Raw genomic sequence first — 23810 nt, forward strand, 5'->3', positions numbered from 1 at the left:
TATATAAATATTTTCTATTCAATTTTGTATTTATATGTATAGACAGAGAATAAATATAGAAAATGTATATATATAATATGTATATTCCCTATTTAGCTGCATATCTCTATTTAACTGTATAGAGAATATTTACGTTCTCTATTTAGCTACAGAAAAATCTAACAATCCATCATTCTTGCAATCCCATCCCATGCTTCCCAGCATCCCTCCCCCCACACACATACTAAAATTCTTGTCACCAACTGTATTCAAGTAAGAAGTTTCTTGCAAAGCTCAGTTCACTCAGGCTGGTAGAATTTCCTAGTTGGACACATAATATTTGTCTCATTGATGTTGGTAAAACTTTTCTCTTGGTGCATCTGATGAGCTGCTACTTAATAGTCATCCTTTATGTAACAACTAAACCATGGATTATTTTTAAATTTGAAAGTTTGTTTCTTTTATTATGAACTAAAAAACTGAATATGCAAACAAGTTGCCATGTCTATCTATGCATCACAAATGTTATTAGTTTCTACAATGTCTTTCCAGAATAGTAATTTAAGCAATATTCTTTAGTGTAGTCAATTCTTCCATATTTATAAATTTGTTTTAAAAAAATCTAAAGTATAAGAGGTTAAAAATATTACTTCTTGATTATTTTAACCAAAGGAAATGCATGAGGAACAGAAATTCTTTCAGAGGCAGGAAATGCTATATTAGCTGAGTTTCCAGAACTCCTTTCTCCTTCACAGGATTGTTCTAAAAGGACTGCAAAAGTTACTGAGCTTTTAACCTCCTATTACCATTTAAAAGGAGCCCTGTAGTGTGTGCTGTTGGTGTTCCAGGGATCAGGCTGAAACCAGTCTCCAGCTCAGACCACATCCTTGCTTAGCTCCTTTCCTTACCCTATTCTGCTTCTGCACTCCCATTCTTCTGGGAACACGCCCTCAGTAAATCATTCAAACAAGTATCCCCATTCCAGGCTCTGCTTCTAACCAACCTGACTTAAGACAAATCCTAAGCAAGAAATTTCTCAGAAACAACCATTACTGGATCACCTGCCTGAAAACTCAGAAACTAACGCTATTCTGGTCAGGTGGTGGTGTTTATTTGTGTGTTTTTTTAGGTATAATTGTCATGTAACATTATATTAGTTTCAGGTATACAACATAATGATTTGATATTTGCATGTGCAACATAAACACCACAATAAGTCTAGTTAACATCTTTTACCATACATAGTTACATGATTTTTTTTCTTGTGATGAAAATTTTTAAGATCTACTCATATAGCAACTTTCAAATGTGCAACACAGTATTACTAACTATAGTCAACATACTGTACATTGCATCCCCATGACTTGCTCAGTGTTTTACATATTATATATTTATTTAGTTGCTATATTATTTAATATCTATAGTATTATTTAATATCTAAGACATCAGAGGATCTCAGTGCTGCAATGACATTCTGGAGAAACCTCTTGCTTTATTTTTTTTTAAGTAGCAAAATCTTTCACTCATGTATTTAGAAGCAGGCAAAGCAGAAAGGATGCACCTTTTAAAAATACTCTGCTTTGAGTAGCAATTAAACTGTACACAAGAGCAAGAATTTGGCTGCTAACAGAGGATCAAAGATACGTCTCGACAAAATTTTTAGACAACGATAGTGGTTTTCTCGGCTGTTCCTCAGTCTGTCAGTAGCTTCTAGCTGGATGCTAGCTGCACAGAACATTTAAAAGTAGTTCTGGTGTCTGGCCAAGCCAGAGAAAACAGGGTGATAATTAATCACTTCAAACCTGGCCTGAATTCTCAATGTTGCTTTAATGGCTCAGCCCTCCTCTGAGCTATCAAATCCTTTTACAGAAGGAAAGAAATATGTGTAGCCAACTCTCAATTTTCAGCTTTAATGGAAGAACTATTCATTCCACGAATATTCACTGAGTTCTTGCTATGTGCATAGCACTTTGTTAGGTACTGTGTGGAACCCAGAGGAGTAAATAGGCTGGTAGGACAGCAGAGACATGCACAAAACCAAGAAACTCCAGTGCTTTTGGGATGTCATGCTACAGAGCACCCCAACCCAGGTCTATTTGGAAGGATGCCTACCTTCTCTGCATCCCCACTCCTACTTTCTCAGTTCTGCTTTCTATCACACATTATATTTTTGTTTGTTTCACCCTCTCTCTGCCAAATTATAGAGAAATATTGCTTCTTAAAATAGTGTGTGGCAGCCTGGGCTCCTGCTTTCCTTTTACCCTATGCTTCCTCTCCATGACACCCCTTCCAGCTCCCTTTCCTTGTATGCTACCTAGAGACAAGAGAATAAATAGAAAGTAAGTTATTTGGTCTAAAAAGACATCATGGATTCTCTAGCCAGAGATAGAAATGATGCTACAATCTAGATTCAGGGAGAACCACCCATCTGCAAGAAATCTAAATGCTTCTTTCCACATTCCTGGATTTGGCCACTGTCAAAGACAGACCTAGTTCATTGGCAGAGTGAATGAGCCTAGGTAATGATCCCTTACATTTACCTAGTGTTGTAGAGTTTACAAATAATCTTTCATTTATGTCACTCTATTTAATCTTCACAACAATCTGTGAATGTAGCCTGCTACATCAGAGGAAACTGAGGCTCAGGAAGCTTAAGTGGCTTTTCCAAAGTCTACTTGTAGTAAGAGAAAACCCACGGTTTGAACCAAGTATTTCAGCTCCAAGCCTTTCAATTGCTTCAGCATTACCTCCCTTAAGGTTCTGAGAGCCCTAGATTCCTTAAAGTGTTTTTCCTACCATTCCCCTCCCACTTCTCAACTTCCTCCACTACCTAGATCGGTAATAAAGTCACCTTTCTAAAACGCTGGTCTTTGGAATATTACATCTGCCACCCTCTGTACCACCCAGTTCTTTAGAAGATTAGACAGATAATATATGGACTATTACTGTAGGGACAGTAATTACATTAACTACCTTATTTTTTCTCTCCACTTGGCAGGTAATGATACAGCAAGATACAATATTTTATTGACCAAAATGGTCTATAGGAACTACCAAAATTGAGACAGAGGAAATTGAGGCAAAGCATATCTTGCTAGGATTCATATGCTGGTTGTTTTTTCTTTAAACACTTCAGTACAGTCTAAGAGGGGGGAAAGACCTCACATGATAAAAGATGTTTGGGTCTCTGAGTGGGTGCTTTATTTTGGTATCTGTTCCATGACTTAACTCTTTCTCATATGAATAATGAAGAGAAGGAAGATTAATGTTCTCAACTTGGACCAGTCATTGAAATCACCTGGGCATCTTTTTTTGGGACAACAGCTTAAAGTATTCACTCATCCATAGTATTTCACATCGCATCAATATTCTTATGTATTATTCATTGTCTAGATCTATTGCTATTGACAACCATTGCCTACATCCGTTGACTCATTAGGGGTTACAGAGTGATGATATTCTAATTCTGATATTCCTTCTAACATTATTCAAACTGCTGAAAAATTTCAAAAATACACACATAAGAAATGGCATGTATAACAATAACCAGACACAAATGATTAGTACTTAATTTTTTTAAATCCACTCCCGAGGATATGTTCTTACTGATTCTCAACCTTTTGGTGTCCAGAACGACGCTCCAACCAACTGAGAACTGAGCCCCCGGCCAGGGCATGAATTTCTTTTAGTGGGCATCTCCTTAGCGTACAAATGCTCTGACCCTACCAGAGACCTATTAAGTCAGCATCTCCAGGGGTAGGACCTGGCCTCTGCATGATTAAAAATCTTCCTGAATGATTCTGAAACATGATCTACAGCCCAGCCATTGAGAATGTCTAGACCAGATGACTGCTAAAGTCCATCCCAGCACTACCATTCTGCAAGTTTATAACATACAATTAATTACAGATTGCTTACATACTACTCTCTGTCTCCCCTCTCTGACATGGATGGTGAAATAGTGCTAACCCAACGTTCAGAGAACATCCAGGCGCTCTCGATAGCTTGGCAGCCAGTTTCTTCAGAGAGCTGCACAATGGGTCAGAGATCATTTTATTTTCCACCCAAAGGGTAGAGGTTGGTATCTTCAGAGATCAGGATGTCCCTGGTGCTTTTCAGTTCTCCCATTCCACACTCCCAGGGAGCACAGGCACATGGATTAATGTCTTATATTCACCTGCAGAGCTGGCTCTTCTTGTCATGAAGTATCAGTGAAGGCGATACGAAAGGGAGAGATTCAGGGCCAAGCCAACAAGCCACAGGGCACTCTGGTTATCTGCCTATTGAAACAAAAGAAAGACATTTATTGGCATCTAGGGACAAATTCATTCAAATTCTGCCTCTCACTTACTACGCGACTCATGGCAAGTTACCTAATCTCCTGTGCCTTAGATTCATTACCTCTAAAATGGAATAACTAACTATCTCATTGAGTTAATATGATAATTAAATAAATTTAAAACATAAAATGCTTAAAACAGTGTCTTGCAGTTAGATTGCTAACCACTGTTATTTTTTTAGAGCCAGGAATGTCACCTGTGTGGTGAATTAAACTCAGTAACAGGATGAATAGATAAAAACTGACCACAAATTGTAGCTTTAAAAAAAAATCGACTAATGGTTTAAAGATTCTGAGATCAAGAACAGTTTTTACATTATAAAGGCGATCATATGAATCCTGTCACCTGGGAGGAGGAGGGTCACTGTATCCACAAACCTTAGTAAACATTGGTTCAAAACACCGCCATGCCCCTAAGTCCATAGTTTATGAAAGTTCAAACCCTCCTTCTAACCCAACAATGCTTTTTGCAACGTTTGGTGATCACCTCAGCCTCTTCCTTTTGAAGGACATCCAATATACCGTGTCATATTGACCTAGGTAAGAAATGCAGCCCTTTCTTCAACTTACACTTACCCCGACAGAGCATTCGTGAAATTAATGGGCTTTGTTGACAATTTGAGAGAAGGATGACAGAAAGGTTCATATCAGTGAAAACTGCCTCCCATGGTCAGCAGATACAGCCATCCTTGAACTATCCTTTGACTCAGTGCTGTCCAATGGGACTTAACTATGAGGATGGAAATGTCCTACTTCTGCACTAATACAGTCATTACCAGCCATGTGTTGCTTTTAAGCACTTTAATTTGTGGCCAGTGTAACTGAAAAACTGAATTTTTATTTATTTAATTCTAATTATATTTAAATTTAAACAGCCACGTGTTACTTGTGGTTATCATACTTAAATTAAAGCACAGCTCTACGCTCTGGCCTGTAGCCTCTGAGGCTTTTGACCCCAGAGATTCCCAGAGTCTCTCCATCTTTCTCACGCTTCTCATCATCTGTTCAGAACTTCCTTTAATTTGTGCCAAGCGGTTTGTTCTTCTACCATGGTGACTTAGCACCTGCTGAGTCATGTCTTTGGACTTCTACTTACCATGTGATTTTTGACAAGTTACTTAATCCCTTTGTGCTTCAGATTTGTTTCCTTTAAAATGGGAATAATACTGGTAACTATTGAGTTAACTGTATTGAGTTAAACTGAGAATTAAATAAGCTCTGACATAGAAAGTGAAATACATATCCCAAATGGGCGTTAACACAAGTCAATCCCAACATAACACATTTTCACACCTAAAAGGAATTCTGATGGTAAATGTTAAGAAATAAATTTTCACCCTGTTACATAATTGTAGGCTGCACTGTCCAATGCAGTAGCCACTGGCCACATTTAGCTATTTAAATTTAAATTTGTTAAAATTAGTATTTCATTCTTTAGTTGCACTAGTCTTATTTCAAGTGCTCAGTAGGCACATGTGGCTAGTTACTATCATATTGGACGTGGTAGATACAGGAAAGTTCTATTGGACAGTGGTGGAACACTATTATCTTCTTCTACATAAACTCAAGAGAGAAGAATTGTCACAATAGGTCAGAAAACCAATTAAACTGGGAAAATCAATCAACAGTAGCTATGTCCTCTTTAGCAATCTTACTCTCCTTCTGGCCAGCCAGTCTGAACTCACACACATTTTCCCTTTTACTACTCTCCCATCTCAACAGTACTAATAAAATGTATTTAATAAATATCTATAAAATATCGTAGAGCTAAATCTTCAATGTTATTAAGAATACTTTCTTCAGAATTTATTTTCTTCTAAAGCTTCACCGCAGAGATTATGTCTTTCTCTTTATTAATACTATGTCATACCTGGCAAAACACCAGGCATAATCCTGTTCATTTTCTGAAGCCACAGCACAGCTAGGCACAATAGATAACTTAATGAACATTTTTTATTTAGTCCTATTTGCTTATTGGTTGACAGAGCCTGACAGGAGATGGTGAAGGGAAGAGAGGATTCAGAGTGTGTGTGTGTGTATGTGTGTGTGTGTGTGTGTGTAAGCACAGTGTTCCAACCCATGCATATCTTTTGTCATTAATTGTAGTCAACAAGAACTTGTCTGGGCAGTTAATGAAAGTTCTCCCATGAAACTGCTATTCTCTTGGGCATCTGCTCCCAAGGGAAATGTTATCATTAGTACATGATGGAAACTTTCTTCCAACTTACAGAAGCTTATCCTAAAAGCACACAGTGTTTCTCTGGATGTACTTCTGAGTACTGACTGCCAGATTACTGCTGTTTTAATATTGGTGAGAGCACAAATAAAGAAAAAGTGTACTTGGTAGAGAGAAGGTTAATGTGGTCCATCATCCTGAAGAGTATTTAGTTAGTACTTGTTTCTGTTAGAAGAAAATAAAACAAATAAATAAAAGTATTTTAATGTACTAGTAAAATAAATAACAAAAATTAAAACAACTCCCTACTGATCTTGGAAAATAAAATTTAGCTACATATTTTGGTTGTTTTATGTGCAAATGAGAGAATCAAGACACTCCTCTGAGACTGCAGACATCTCTAAACCTGAATTCAGGTCTCCCTCCCTTCGCTCTCTGTGTTGAAAAATATATAAGGTCAGTTTCCCCAGGAAACAGGCTCTAAGACACCGATTTACTCACAAGAGTTTTATGGAAGAATGTCCGTTAGAACATCTGTGGAGAGTAAGAAAAGCAGGATTGGGTAGAGGAAGGAACAGGTTTACAAAGAATTGCAACAGCATCCTTAGCTGATACTATGGGAGCTCTGGAATTGGGGTAGCTCTTTGAAGGTACCCGACATGGAGACAAGGGGGCCTGGCCTTTGAACTCCCACTTTGAACAGCCAGTCCAGAACGGCTATCACAGAGAAGGAAGTGAGCTGCTAGGACTCCCAGCAGCTTGGGAAGTGAGTGGCTAGGTCCTGAAGGAGAGATCTGGGCAGGATCCTCTATAAAGAGGAAAACATCTTATTTCCTGCTCCAGGGGTAGTACCCATTTTATTCAGGTGTGTGGCTGACCTCCATGATCCAGGCAAGGCAATCACAAGGGTCAACAGTGAACTACCTGTCTTAGGAAGGGGATTCCCTGCAAAAAGACCCTGAGATGAGGCTTCATGTTAAAGTGATTTCTTAGGAAATGTTCCCAGAACAAGCCAATAGAGAAACAGCAGGAAAGGAAGGAGACCAGAAAGGGCATCAAGCGAAGTCATACAGCCAGTCACTTTGACTCAATTCTACAGTAGAGGCACTTCCTCAGAGTTATCTCCATCAGGGGACAAGAAAGCTGACATATTTTATACCCCCACACCCACCGAGCATTGAGTAGAGACTGCCTCCGGGAGGTATTAAATTGCCTGGCACTCGCAACTCCCCAAGTGTAGGCAAACTGAATTTCAGCCACTTGGGACAGCGCTTCAACAAAGACACAGAGGATGGCTTTTCTGGGAATGAAAGCACACAGGAAGCCCTTGTGTATTAAAGGGATTGGAGAGGTTTTGGGTGTAGAACTCACAACCCAAAGTGAGGGCTCATCAGTCCTTAACAAACCCTCATGTTATCACTCAGGTGGGAGTTGAGCCCAACTGTTTAAGCCCCAGGTGAAAATCGGAGATAATCAAAATGGTAATCACTTTTTTTTTTTTTTTTAGCATGACAACTCATTTTCCTATTAGTAAATGCTAACAAAAGAACACACATATTTACACTTCTCCCAAGGATAAGCAGTAAGTTTTAGATCAGGGCCATCCCAATAGATTAACAAAATACAGCATCCTTTCCATGACTAGAACTAACCTTGGATTCATCCATCAGTTTTTCAGATTACATCATCTTCTTCTCAAGTAGATTTTTGAAACAGAGCACTTTTGAAATCCATGCATGATGCTATTAAAGAATTTATCCTAAATCAGATATGCCTATTTGCATAATATTAGGCAAGTTTCTTCTTAGTTCATCCTGTAATAATCTCCTCCACCCAATTGCTTTCTGAATTGCTTTTCAAAGTGATGTTAAAGAGCTTTCAACAATGATATCGAATACAAGTATTTATGAGGTCATGCTCCCACTAATAATAATTATAGCAGTGTTAAGTTTCTTTGTCTCCTTTAAAAACGTTTAACCTATTTCATTGGGTGACTTCTATCAGCATCTAAGACTCATGTTGAGCGTCATTTGAGGCTAATACCTCATTCCCAAATAATTCTTGGTTGTTCAAAATTCAAACATAGAGCGGGGGGGGGGGGGGGGGGGGGAGGAGGGGGCGGGGAGAGACTATAATAAGAGAAACACTGTAAGGACTTGGGTATTAGGCAACTCCCTCTTTTATGGGGGCAATTTAAGGGCACAACCCTTGCTTTATAATGATAAACAAAGTGAAAGGAAATCAACATTAACCACAAAGAACTGCTGGTGCCATGTGCAGGTGGGAAAAGGGGGCTATTAGGCAGACACACAAGCTTTATTAGATCTGCTGTAAATAGGCTTTTTTTCTCCATCTTTTTCTTAGAGTCTCCTATAACTTTATTGATCCTGTCTACAAGAACAATACTAAATGCATTTCTATACAAAGGCTAAGGAAAGGGGCTTATTCTCGTTCACTGTATGACCACTTTAAAGAAATGGCTTAGGTTTGATGGTAGCAACTTTGAAGCCATACTGAAAATCAAACACTCTGTTGATTATTTTACTTTATCCTTATGTTAATTTACTTGAAAAAATGTAGTATCTATGTATAAGCATGCAATTTTCTAAGTGTCTAGATGAGAGATCTAGGTACATTTTTAAAAACTGAATTATAAAAAAATCATAGATCATTTAAAGGTAGTGTGTAAAACATTTTGGGAAGACCATTTTGTGAGGCTACCAGATTGGAAACTACTAATGAACTAGTTTTTTGTTTATGTTGTCAAATAAAGTGTGAAAAATATAAATAGATTTATATTTGGTCAGGTGTGAACAGTTTAATAGAATTCTGGGATTTTAAGTGAAAGATTACAATCTAAATTGGAATGTTGTAATCTGTAATTTGTAAATTGTAATTTGTGGAGAATTCATTTTTTTGCTCAATTTGCTTGACATTGTATTGTTGGAATACTTGCTTTGATTCTAAATATGATTAAATTACTGTGAAACACACACACACACAAACCTCTAATCCCTAAAAAACTGCAATGAGCTCAGACAATCTGGCCCTGTTATAACTCAAATTTCTTATCTGCAGAAAGGAGAGGCACAAAGTCTTATCGCCTGTGTTTTATCTGATTTTGATTGGGAATTCTAGCTATGTTTCTTTTTCTGTTGAAGACATACTGAAACCAGACAAAGGATCTCAAGGTAAAGAACAGGAAACGGGTATTGATTTCCTTTATCCACCCCAGTCTCTTCGTATCTTTTTGTATTGTACTATGATGGATTAGGTGGACAGACCAACAAATGTTTCACATTTGCTACCAATTTGATGGGCTTTGGGAAAAAAGGATTTGAGGCATATTCTAGGAAAGAGAAGAATCCATAAAACCAGGTCTGGGTCTGTGTGATAAGTAGCGAGGCATATGTTCCCTACATCAGAAGGCCCCAAACCTCCTACCTAATATCTTACTTAGCTCTCTTATTACACACACACACACACACACACACACACACACACACACACACACTCACACACACACACATGCACATGCACCTCATTGAAACAAACTGATGCTTTTCTTAATCTAATATTTCTTTTGGTCACTTTTTCTTTCCTTTCTCTGGAGTAAATAAGGTCATCAAAATTATGCTTTCTCATCTCATCTATAACCTTCTAGGTCAGTATTTCTCCAAGTCCATAAAGAGAGTGTATCCAAACCATATAGGATAAAAATGTAGATCCTAAACCCACTGGAGCAGAGTCTTAGGGAGGGGGCCTAGATATCTGCATTTTTGCCACAAGAGTCTTGTGCGCATTTAAGTTGGAAAATCATGTTACAGTTTGTTATATAAGATTTAAATGTTAAATTTAATAAGCTAAAGTACAGACTTTCCTAGAGCTATTTGACACCTGTAAAAAAAGAAAAATACATTGTTAAGTCGAGGTGATGCACCAGCTTCCCTGGCCTCCAGAACTGCCCAGCCCCCTTCTCCCTACTCCATTAAGGCTTTCCCCTTCGTTTTTTTCTCAGCAGTAAATTATTTACAACATAATTAAGCAGTCATTGTCTGAATGCTTCCAACCCCAGCCCAATTCCTCCACCTTTCTATTTCTCCTGACATTCTCTTTTTCGCTCCCTTTAGGAGAGTGAAGTTCGACAAATTGAAAAACTAAAGACAAAATAATTACAGTAGAAATGTAACAATAGAATGAATGGCTCTCAACCAGCTACCATCAGGGGCAAATGTACAGCACGCAATCCGTCTTAGCCTCCCTCCATTCCCACCTCCCCCTCTCTCATTTGTTTCTCTCCCTCCAGCCATCATGTCACCCAAAGAATGTCCAGAAAAGAGCAGGTCACCCAAACTTCCTTCTGGAACAATGCATCTCAAAACCATACCTTTTGCTTTTCTCTTCTTCCCATAAAGTCTCTTCTGTTCACCTTCTAGGTGAAGAAAACAATGAATTAATGACCAAGAACATTTTCTGTTTTGTATTCCCATTGTGCATATAGTTTTTAAATCAACTTTTTAGAAGTATAATAATCACACAGTAAAATTCATCCATCTTAAGTGCAAAGGGTTTTGATGATATATACCTGTGCAAATATCTTCACTGTCAAGGTATATAACATTATTCATCACCCCAGAATTTTCCTCCCGCCTTTTTGTAGTTAATCTCATCCCACACCTGACCTCCCAGCCTCAGGCAACCACTAATCTGCTTTTGGTCACTATAGATGAATTTTGCCTGCTATAGAGTTTCATGTAAATGGAATCATTTTTTTGTCTGCCTTTTCTTCTCTGAACATAATGCTTTTGAGTTTCATTCATATTGTTTCATGTATGGATAAAGCACAGTTTGTTTATTCATTCTCCTGTAGATGGACATTTGGACTATTTACACTTTTGTGAACAAAGCTGTTATCACCATTGTGTCAACTCTTTCTTGGACCTACATTTTCATGGGTAAATACCTTGGATCAGAATTACTCTATCATGTGATAAGTTTATATTTAACTTTATGAGAAACTGCCAAATAGTTGTCTAAAGTGGTCGTGTCATTTTACATTCCCACCAGCAATATATAAGAGTTCCAGTTGTTCCACATCCTCGTATACATTTAGTATTGTCAACCTTTTCAATTTTAGCCACTTGAATAGGTATGTAGTGGTACCTCATGATTTTCATTTGCATTTCTCTGATGACTAGTGATAATGAGCATCTTTTTATGTGTTTTTATTTCTAGGCATATCATTTCTGATGTACCTGTTAAACTCTTTTACCCATTTCAAATAGGTTATTTGTCTTAGTACACACACAATACTTTCGGTACTGAACTCAAAGGATTGATTCTGACGTTTGGCATCAGACATAGTGGTTAAGGGTGGAGTCTTTTTTTTGTATATGGGAGATGGAACTTTACCCCATATAAGCTGCCAAGTACTAGAACCCAGTATTAATATTGCTCCTGCTTTGCTTTGGCATAACACAGTGATTAGGCACACATACTGGAGTTACTCAGCCTGGGTTCCCATACTGGCTCCACCATTTACTAAATGGTGCCCAAATCAATCTTTGCCTCAGTTTCCCCTGCTGTAAAATGGGGCAATTCTTACCCCATAAGGCTACTGTAATATTTAAATGAGATAATTTAAAACACTTTGAACATCCAAAGACAGAGTGAGCACTCAGTAAATGTTTGCTGTTATCAGGATAAAGAATCTGAGTTCTTTTCATTACAATGCTCACCAAACCACATTCTTTCCAGAATCCTTATCTATACAGCATCATCTCTTTCCTCCAGTCCTCAATTCTATTTCTTCAACTGTCTTCTAGATAAGCAATATTTGGAGACTTATTTTCTTCTTGCTTTCAGGTCATTTGCCAAAACAATGATAGAGAAGGAGGAAGTTTGAAGGCAGGTTTTACCTGACTGGGTTTAAATTTTCTATAGTTCAATTTATACCTATTTGTTCCTTGGAAGTCTAAATTTTTAAAAAATATTTCAACAAAGTCCTGAGGCAACTTAAAGCTCAAGAGAGGAAAGAGAAAATAGGCTCATCCCAGCAGGAGGCTGGGAATAACATTTGACAATCAGATTATTTTATTTTAGAGCAGAAAATTAGTTGCCTCCAAGATAAACAGAGGAAGTGAAACTTTAAAAACTTGGGCTTTGAACTTCAGGAAGCCCTAAAAATTCCTGAAAGCACATATTAAATGAAAAAAAGAAAGAAAAAGAAAGTATTAGATTAGTAGAATAAAAGAAAAACTATCTCAATAGATCATCTCAATAGACATAAAATGCATTTGAAAAAACCCCAACATTCATTCATAATAAAAACTCTCAAACTAAGAATAGAACTTCCTCAATCTGATAAAGGGCATCTATAAAAAACCCACAGTTAACCTCATACTTCATTCTAAAAGACTGAGTGCTTTTCTTCTAAGATCAGCAATAAGGTAAGGATGTCTGCTTTCCCCAATTTTATTCAACCTTGCACTAGAGTTTCTATAGCTAGTGCAACACAAAAATTTTCTTTTTAAATGAAGGGCATCCAGATTGAAGGAGGGGGGGGACGAGTAAAACTTTCTCTATTCGCAGATGGCATGGTCTTATGTGAAAATCCAAAGGAATCCACAAAACTTTTACCGGAACTAATAAAAAACTTTACCAAGATTACAAGATCGATATACAAAAATTAATTGTATCTCTATATTCTAGCAATGAACAATGAGAAATTTAAATTAAGAAAACATTTCCTTCACAATTATAGCAAAGAATAAAATACTTAGGAATAAATTTAACAAAAGAGATGTACAACTTATACGCTGAAAACTATAACACATTGTTGAGAGAAATTGACCTAAATTAATGGAAAGACAACTCATGTTCATGGATTGGAAGACTAAATATTGTCAAGATGTCTATTTTCCTTATATTGATGTATAAATTCAATGTAATCTTCATAAAAATCCCTCCAGAGAGACTGAAAAATGAGTATCCCTGTTAGCTTTCCCCCTAACTGTTGTGGAGCTCAGGGACAAGGGTACAAATGCAAGTCCCAGCCACAGCCTGCTCTCTTCTCTTCCCACCCCCTGGCTGTGTCTTACACCAGGGGAGGCCTCACAGTGGTGCATGTGTGTGTGTGTGTGTCCCTGCCCCTAGGTCTAACTTCCAACCTTCCCTCCCTTAGCCTCATTACAAATAGCTCTCCCTTGGCTACCCCTTCAGCTTAGGGGTGTGCACACTAGAAACACAGTTGCACTTTCAGGAGGACAGACCCAGGACAGAGGTCGAAGCAGTTGCTAAAAAAACTCTCAGAGCCATTTGGGCAGGGAATTTTACTTCTTTTTACCAGAAGCATGGTCTAGAAGCAGAGGCATGGGCTCCAGATAGTCACATTCCCTTGGCCACACAGACTCCTCAGAAGGGAGCCAAAGGTGTCCTCTAAAGTAATGCTTTCCAGGACTTTAATAAACAAATCACTGGGGATCTTGTTACAGTGTAGCTTTAGTAGGTCTGAGGAGGTTAGGCCCAATGGTCTGCATTTCTAACAAGCTTCCAGGTGATACCCTCCAGCTGGTCTGTGGGCCACACCTGAGTAGCAAAGCTCTAAAGCAGTGGCCCAGAGCAGGTGCCCCACTGAGCTGGCTCTAAGGGCAGAACTCACCTAAGGAATGAGAGTGACATCTATGGGAGTGAAAGGTTGCTTTAGAACTTCTAAGCCTTCATCACCTAGAACTGAGCACTTTGGTGATGGCTTTCCATGAGCCAACAGTATTTGCAGTGCTGTCTTTGAAGAGTTCAGTTTAATGTGCAAGTTAGACATAAATAAATAATTACAAGACATTGTATAAAGAGGATTATAGATGAATATATGAGACACATAGGTGACACAGCAGAGGTGAGTAATGTCTGAGCATAGCATTGAGGGATGAATAGGACTCCATAGAGAAGAAAAAGAGAAAGGGGATTCAAGATAAAGGAAATGATGCATCTGTGGCAGATTGTATTTTCTGAAGATGGCTGTAGCAATATCTAGTCTCATAAAACCTTCTAGAAACTTTCCACTCCATATCAAGCAGTGAATCTGCATGGATTTATGATGGCTTCCATGAATACAATGTGAAGATGTGACATAATGTGACTTATGAGGTTAGATTATAAAAGACTATGTGATTTTTGTCTGGTTTTCTTGCGATGCTCAATCTTGGAAACCAGCCACCATACTCTGAAGCCCATGGAGAGTCCTGGTCATGAGGAACTCAGGTCCCTCCTCAGGACTCCCACTGAGTCTGTCACCAACAGCTAATACCAACTTGCCAGCCATGTGAATGAGCTATCATGAGAGCTGGTCTTATAGCCTACAGTCGGACTGTCCAGGTAACACAGTAGTTTTTACTACCCAGATGGAAGCAAGATATAATTTCAAAAACAAATAAAAAAACTCATCTAAGTTCTTCTTCTATAGCCTCCATATTCTTGAAATAAAAGTACATAATTCTGAACCTGCCATCACTACCTTTGTTTCCCCCCCTTAACCACATTTCTAAGAGAACTGACCAAGAGTTTCTAAAATAGGTAAAATTTATGACTATTCTTTAATGCTGACAACCTTATTTTCCATAGGCCTGAGGAGTGGTGGGTGCATGCTAATTTGAGAGGTAAAGATTTAGAAAGTCTGAATTGACTCGCCAAGATTGTTTCCTGGGCTGTGAGTCTCCTAAAAAAGAAATTTTAAAAAATTCTTCTGACCCTAATCTAATGTTTAGCTGAAAAGCAATATCCCATGCAGCATGGGCATTCAAATTACATTTAGGAATTTGGAATCAGAAATTCCTGGGATGGAGATAGCAGGTGACAAATAGCTGCCTCTGCTCTCAGCTAAGCTGACTCCTCCTGGAATATTGTGTTCAGCAACTGACACCAAATTTTAACAGCAACATAGACAAATTCCTCTAGAGACTGTGTGGAAGAGAGTGACCTTAATGGTGAGGGACTAAAACTTGTGTCACATGAGGGACAAATGAAGAAATGGGGATGTTTATTTTAGGGAGGAGGCGACTCTTGATGCATGTTAGCCTTTTTTAAGTAATGAAAGAGCTATCTTGCAGTAGAGCTATCTTGTTAGCATTGTTCTGCACCCCCAAAGTATAATGAGAAAGGAACTGAAAGCAATTTAAGAATGAAGGAAATCAAAACTGTCCAAAGATGGAGTCAGCTATCAGAGGAGGTAGGAGATCTCATCACTGGAGACATTCAAGCAAATTATTTTGAAATAATTCTAAATCAGAAAGTGGTTGGGAGGGATATCCTGCAAAGTCCTTTCCATTACTTCTACGAGCTTTGAACTCCTTTGAGTCCCCCATACCATCACCTCTGGGATTCACCAGGTGTACTCCTACATGTGCTTAGAATCCAGCCTATTCTTTCTACTTTTGGATTCTGTCAGTGTTGACATTTCCTGAAGACTCCAAAGCCTATGAAATCCCAGGAGTAATTTGCTGTCTACCACTGATGGCCCCAACACAGCTCTGTGCCAATGCCTCCCTAGGCAACAGCTGCACCACTGTGCCAAGCCATTGTGCGGCTGGTCCCACTTCTACTGTCCTGTCAGCTCATCACAGCAACACCTGCCTTCCCTCTTTTTTGTTACGTTGTGCTTTGTTAAGCCAGGACCCCATAATGTAGGACAGACTTTATGGGCAAATAGCTGTTAATTCTTAGTCATGAATTTTCTTCCCCTTGGACTTAACTGAAAGTCTACAGGGGTTGAGTTGGAATAATCAGGAACCAACAGATTCTGTCTGCTCAAAAGTGCCTTTATCCAGAGTGATGTGCTCATTGTCCTAAAGAAATCTTCCAAACCTCCCAATCTCTTTTTTTCCTTAGGATCAGTTCTTCTCCAGACACTCACTGCTCCTCATTCAAATATCCCTGCAACTCCCTGAGAGCTTGCTCTACCACCCTCAAACGTACCCCACATTCTGAATCCTAGGCTGAGACAGGTTAGACTCAATTGTGGCCCTGCCTTCTTCACTTTCTTCCACCTGCCCCCTATATGATTCTGTGACTGAGGGGTGAAAGAAAAAATGAGGAAAATATAGATAACATGGAAGGGGAAGGAAAAATGACTAAGTGGTGTTATAGCTTAATTTCAATTCCTTAAGTGGATTTAAAAAAATTCTGTATGATGCTTTACACTACAAAATAATGTGACTGAAAGAAATACTCATGTAATTTAGCAGTAACAATGTGATTGATTGATCATACTCCAATGATGAAAATCTAGTCTATATATCAGAGGAAAAAATCTAGCAGTTTGTTAACAGTATTTGCAAAACAATTTTTATTACTCATTTAGTGCTACCTATAAGTTTTGAGAGTCAAATGAGGAATAAATTGTATATACACTACATAAAAATATTTACACATCCACCATGTATATCTATTGATATTCTATGAGTCTTGAGTTAAAAAGCAGCTTAGTCGGGGAAAGGAGGCAAATGTTTGAACTCTCATAAATTCTTCAGAGCCGACTTCAGTAGGCCTCTTTCTCCTACCTTTAAAAGAGAGAGAAATCATAGGCATTAATAAGAAAGCTAATACTCTGCTCACTCTAAACCTCTGAAGAAGAACTCAGGCATTTGTTTTGATTCTGAGGCCAGTCTAATGAAAGTTGAGCACAAGATGGGACTGAACTTATTAACTATTAAGCACACCGAAGAATTAGGGGCAGGATATCAGCCATAATCAAAAGCACAAAGCTTATAACCTGGGTTAAAGCGGGGGTGGTGAACAACAGTATGAGTGAAGGAGGTCATTCAAGTTAGCAAGTCCAAGGAACATACATACTCAGAAGTCTAGTGTCAAACTACGTTCATGAATGTGGAGTTCTGATCACAGAGGGTCAAGGGAGTAAGCAGCTTTGGAGAAGTGTGGCTTGGACTACTCTTCAAGAAAGAACTATAGTCTATCAGATGCAAGTTTGGTTAGCTAATAGCTGTAAGTGCCTTCAGGACCCATCTTAGCTTCTGAGTCAAGGACATGCTCTTCTTAGTCAGTCTCAACAAATAGCTAAGCATAATGGAGACACTAGGATCTGGACATTTCTGCTCAATCTGAGATGCCTTTATGGGTAGTCTTTGTACTGGAGATTTTTGTTAGGCTAGATGAGACTTCCTCAGAGCTGCACTATAGTCTGAGGCTCTGCCTACCCGATTCTCCTTCCTTCCTCTCTCCTTACACAAGTGTCAAACCTGCACTGTAGCCTGACTGATTTCCCTGCCTACTCTTGCTCTCCTTCCCCTTTCTCTTTGATAGATAAAGAGATAAATCTCTTGCACTTCTAACTCCATCTATGTCTGCTTCCTGGAAGACACAATGAATACAGGTGGCATACAGTGTTCTAGGACATAACCTGAGTAGGGCCAGGCCAGTAAGATAAATTACTAACTGGGGGCTTGGCACTTGGGTTCTCTGATGATGCTACCTTTCACTGGGCCGTGGTTTGCATATTAATCCCTGAGAGCCCAAACGAATTGTTACCTTTAGGGTCCTCACAGTAAGCCCTGGTCAATAGAAAAATAGAATAGACAAGCCAAGGGAGTAGAAGAGTCTTTATTTTCTCTATTCACAGAAAGTGTGCCTTCCCATGAATATGTGAATATACTAAAACCACTGAATTATACATTTTAAATTGGTGAATTATGTTATATCTCGGTAAAGCTGTTATTAATAATTTGTGAATTTCCAAGTATAGAAGGGGCTACTAAGACGACTACCCCTTTATTCTAAAGTGTAGACACAGAGATAAATAAGCATGGTCTCTACCCTTGAGTAGCTCACAGCAAAGTAGTTGACACAGGCTTTTAAACAGTATAGACATCCTTCTATAACTTAACAGGAGATTATTTGGGGGGAAAAAAGTGGCAAATTGAAGTGAGAGAATAACTCCCAGACCTGAAGGTGACATCACCTCCCATCTACCAAAGCACTGGGAAGGTAACAGCTCACATTTCTATGGTACTTGTTTTGTTGCAAGTTCTATTTAAGTTGTTTACATATATGAACTCATTTAATTTTCTCTCTTACACTATATAAGTTTTAGCTATTAAAATAAACCCTGTTTGTAGATGAGGAATGTGAGTCAGTAAGAAATTAAGGGATTTGTCCATGATCACAGCAAAGAAGAAGTAGAGCCAGGATCTTGAATCCAGATCCCCCGGTTCCAAAGCATCTCTGTGCTGCCTAAGAAAGGTGCAAATTAGCGCAAGACTTTCCCTCCTTCTGTTTTTACTTATTTCCCTACATTTAAGGTATTCTTATTTATTATACTAATAACAATATAATAACTATAACAAAGAAAACCTTATGTACAATCTCATAGCTTAACAAATATCTGACTCTTACAAGTCACTATTCTTTTCTTTGTTCCGATAGTCTTTTTTCAGAGCAGATGCTTCCTTTCTTACTCCTATGGGGTCTAAAGATGGCCCCTCTGAACCACGTTTCTTTTTTTCCATTCCTAGCCTATCTTTCTCTTCAGATCCTTTACCCATATCTCAGCACCTACTTATGCCCCTCTGTATTTCTGGAAGGTTGGATCCAATAGCCCATTTCAGGAGTAAGACTCTTTGCTCCACAGAAACTACCACAGCAGTAACATTCTTGATGCATGTGTATTAATTATCTACTGCTGCATAACAAATTACCCTTCAAACTCTGTGGCTGGAAATAACAAACATTTATTATCTCTAGGTTTAACAATGGCTTAGCTGGGTGTTTCTGGCTCAGGGTTGCACTGAAGAAGCTGAGCAGGGTTGTATCATCAGAAGGCCTGGCTAAGGTGGAATAATGATCTGTTTCCAAGCTCGCTCATGTGGTTGTTAGTGGCAGACCTCAGTTCCTATCCACATAGGACTCTCCATATGGCTGCTCACATTATGGCCGCTAGCTTTCCCCAGAGTAAGTGCTGTGTGTGTGTGTGTGTGTGTGTGTGTGTGTGTGTGTGTGTGTGTGTGAGAAAGGGAGGGAGAGAACACAACCAAGATGGAAGCTCTAGTGTCTTTTTTTATATCTTTATGTTTTTATTGATTTCAGAGAGAGGAAGGGAGAGGGAGAGATAGAAACATCAATGATGAGAGAGAGTCATTGATAGGCTGCCTCCTGCATGTCCCTTACTGGGGATGGAGCCCAAAACCCAGGCATATCCCTGACCTGGAATTGAACTGGTGACCTTCTGGTTCTATAGGTCACTGTTCAATCACTGAGCCACACCGGCCAGGCAGCCCTAGTGTCTTTTATAAACTAATCTTGGAACTGTCCTACTATCACTTTTCGGCATTATACAAACCCTCGTATGATGTGTGAGAGGACTACACAAGGATATGAGTACCAGGGGGCAAGGATCATTGGGACCAACCCAGAGACTGACTACCATCGACTACCATACTTGGGCAGAGGCGAGGGGGAAGAGGGGCAGTCAATTCCGTGTTTGCATCTTAATTTATGAGAATGGTATGCCCTGATATTTTGCAGTGTGCAACATATGCAATTGTGCATAGAAGCCTAGGTAGCAGTCCCTGACCAAGTGTTGCAATTGGCAGGGTATTTGTCCTCAGCACTCTTTCATTCCCTGTTAGGAATTCGTTTATTCATTTATGCAGCAAACATTTGTTAAGCACCTGGTGCCTGCCTCCTCCTTGGTAGGTAATGGGATTCTAGGATCTTGGTTTGGATTGAGCTTCAATTTTCCCACATGGGTGTTTCCTTCTTAAGTTTCCATGACATTCAGAGTAACCTCAGGGTGCCTATAGCCCTTTTCAAGCCAGGCTGTAAGCAAATGATTATTGTCTTTCATTCTTTTCTCTCAGGGAACTAATCTTTGGTAAACTTAACCTAATGTGATATTTCCTTCAGGGGGTACAATCCAAATATTTAATAATCCCTGATCATTGGGTGTCTAACAAGAATAGAAACTGCCTAAACAAGCAGCAGCTCTAACAGTATGATGTGTTTTGCTGAAATCCAGCCCAGTTACCCCCAGAGAAGTCTTTTCTATAGCTCTTCCAGTCAAACTTAACTGATTGGGACTCTACCTATTCACGAAGTTAGCAATAACAAAAGTTATGAGAAGGGCCCCACATAAAAAAAATTCCCATTTGCCAATTTTAGGGGGAAAAGCGTAGGTTTTAAATTAAAGCTCAGAAGTAAGAAGTGTGGGGAAGGAGAGAGTGAGTTCATGATGATGGATTGATGGACCAGAGCAGGAAATACGAGGAAGGTGAGTTGTTTGTTTTGGAGACTAAGTTTGAGTCTCAGGGGAAAGGAAACTGAGAAAAATCAAGTAAAATCTATGTATGTTAACACTGGCTCATGCTAATGTGTCCTGAAGTTCACAGACTCCAGAGCCAAACTGCCGTTTTCAAATCCCAGCTCTGCTATTCACTAGCTATGTGCTTGTGGGCAAGCGACTTAATCTCTGCACTTTGGTGTTCTCATCTCTACAGCAGGGTTGACGGAATGAAATCAACCTTATTGGTGTTTCTGAGTTAGCACATGTAAAGTCCTAGAAGTTAGCCTGGTACAAATCAAAAACACAGTCAATGCTAATTATTACTATTGAAAAAAGGAGTACAATGTCTTTTAAGGCATCAACTGAAAGAGGTCAATGTCATTCACTCAACCAGTATTTATTAACTATATACTATAGCAATGAACCCTAGCCAAAAAAAAATCAAAAAAATCCTTGTTCTCAACAAGGATGAGAAACTGCCTAAGGATGCTTATACGTGGAGGAAGGAAAGTGAGAGACATGGGGGAGAAAGGACAACTAAAATAAACAAATAAGTAAGAAATACAGTGTGTCAGATTTATGATGATGATCACGAAGAAAAATAAAGCAGAGAGGAGGGCGACAGGAAGTGCTGCGGGAAGGCTGGGAGGGAAGAATGTTCTGGAGACCGAAGATTGTACGTCGGAAGACCTGAGGCTGAGAAATGCTTGGTGTGTTCCGTAACAGCGAGGAGGCTAATGCGGCCCGAGGGAGGCGAGGTCCCAGGATCCCTGGTTGGGGGTGGTGGGCAGATCATGCAGGGCCACATAGCCACTGTCAGAACTTCGGCCGTTGCCCTAGGACGGGAAGACACTGGAGGTCCTGAGGACAGACCTGTGTTTTACAGGGTCACTCAGACTGTCCTGCGTGGGGATGGGGTTTGTGTGTATGGTGTGGGTGGGGAGTGGATAGGGGAAGAAATAAAATCAGGTAGGAAGTTATTGAGAGACGACGGTGGTTTAGACCAGGGTATGAACTGTGGGGAGAGAGGTGGGAGGAAGTGGATACTTTCGGCATATGTTTCTGAAGGCGGAGACAACAGAATTTGATGATGTCACGTGTAAAACAGAGAGAAGGGTCAAGGACAGGGAAGCTCTGAGAGGACAGGGATTCTTCCTCTTTTGTTCAAAGCCATACCTCAACCACCTAGACAGCGTCTGTTACTCAATCCATATTCCTTGAACCAATGGCAAGGGTAACTCTGATTTGTACTGCGCTCTTCTTAAACTCGGTGCATGGCATTTAGCAGTTAAAACATCTACAGAGAAAGGAAGTACGGTAGCAACCAGTTTCAGCGCTGAAGCCGTGAAGCCCCTTCCAATCCCTTCCTAAAGCTGGAGGTTGACATCGTCGCACCCCCTGGTCCCCAGCGGGCCAGTGACCAGGACTAAAAAACAACTTTGATACTTTCTGTAACAGAAGAGTACTCCCTTATAAAATATTCATTGCGAACGAACAAAAACCAACAGGGTATATACCTAAGAGTACACAGAGGCGCAGTTTATGCGGAGAAAAGCATGGAGACCGGGGAAATGGGGATTCTGTCATTTATTCTTACCAAAGAGTTGCAAAACACACTGAAACACATTCAGTCAAGTGAAAATATTAACACACAGAGGTTTCATGGGGTAAAATAAACTATGCACACATTTTAGGCAGTCTATGAAATCCTCTATTACGGTCACATCTGAAATACTAAAAAGCGAACCTGGTGCGCCTTAGGTCGTATTTTCCTACTAATACCTTGTACCCCGTGAGAGGTATGGGGGGCTATGTAAGTGTCCATGAACCCGGGATATGCTCATCTCTCATCCTCCCATACATATTTTAGAATTTAAGGGTAATGGGGCCTGTCCATATCCTCGGGCCACACACAGAAGTGACACACAAGGACGCACCTACTTTTTGCTCAACGTTGATTCAGGGAGGTCAGACGCCAATACCTGCTTTTGGCAATTTTCAGTACTATTATAAGCTAACAGGCAATTCCTGAAGAAGGCACCTGGTGAAAGGGTTTTCAGTTCCAGACGGTATGCATGGATCACGACTCGCTCCTGGCCCTGGGGTGCTGCGGCCCTGATTTCTCGAGGCGGCCCGCGTTGGGGGGGCTCTGCGGGGGGAGGGGTGTGGGCAGCCCCCTCCTCGCACCCGCAGCCGCGGCGCCTTCCGTATGGGGGAGGGGCGGCAGCAGTCCAGTAGGTAAGGGGCTGGGGTGAGGGAACTTCTGTGCGAGTTGAGTTTGCAGTGCAGGCGGTTTTTTGTTGTTTTTAAAAAATGGTTATAAGAGGGGGAGGCAATGATAGGGAAACGTAACGTTCCCTCGGGTCACCCGCAGAGCTGCTACCGTTCCCAGACCCTCCGACGGGGCGTGAAGGCCGCTTTCCATTCGCCCGGACGGCGCTGCTCCGCCCCTCCCCCACCCTGGGGCTACATGGCCCGGGGCTCCCGGCCCCCGCTGTACTCTCCGGGCCGGGCCCGACTCAAACGGCCGGAGGACCTCCGTGTTGCAGCGTGAGGGGGAAGGGGCTGGCTCAGCCTGGGCCAACTTTCCAGGCCGATGCGAAGTTTTCCCATCGTGGGCGCATGTGGGCACCACGGGTCCGAGTTGTGTTTAGTGTGTCAACAGGGTGAGACCCTGCAGCCGCCCTGCGAAGGCTCCGAGGCGAGTGGGACGCCGGGGCTGCAGCGCGCGGGGTCAGCGCCGCCCTCGGCGCGGTCGGAGGGCGACTCCCACCCCCAGCCAGCATTTCCCTTTAATGCGCGTGCCCGTCAAGGTCCCCGCGTCCCCTCCCTCAGGCCGCCCGCAGCCTCGGTTTCCCTCACCTTTCCCAGTCCCGGCCGTTCCTTTCACGCGGGACGCCCCTCGCCCGCCGCCGCCGCCGCGGGCTCGCGGGACTCCGCTGTCACTTTACTTTTCCACAGCGCCTCCCCGCCCCCTCGCGCGGCCGGCCGGGGAGCCGCCGGTGCGCGCGCCCGCCCCCGCCCCCTCG

General features: G+C 40.7%; 1 long non-coding RNA gene across 1 annotated transcript; it reads right to left on the minus strand.

Moving 5' to 3' along the window:
* Nucleotides 1–753: 753 nt before the first annotated feature.
* LOC308568020 lies at nt 754–23795 on the minus strand. The gene is made up of 3 exons (XR_014000428.1): nt 23644–23795; nt 10882–10926; nt 754–4259 (listed from the first exon to the last, which is right to left on the minus strand). It is a non-coding gene; the product is annotated as an uncharacterized lncRNA (long non-coding RNA).
* Between the last annotated feature and the right edge of the window lie 15 nt (nt 23796–23810).

This window comes from Miniopterus schreibersii (assembly GCF_964146895.1).
Source record: "Miniopterus schreibersii genome assembly, chromosome: 15".
Taxonomy (NCBI): Eukaryota; Metazoa; Chordata; class Mammalia; order Chiroptera; family Miniopteridae; genus Miniopterus; species Miniopterus schreibersii.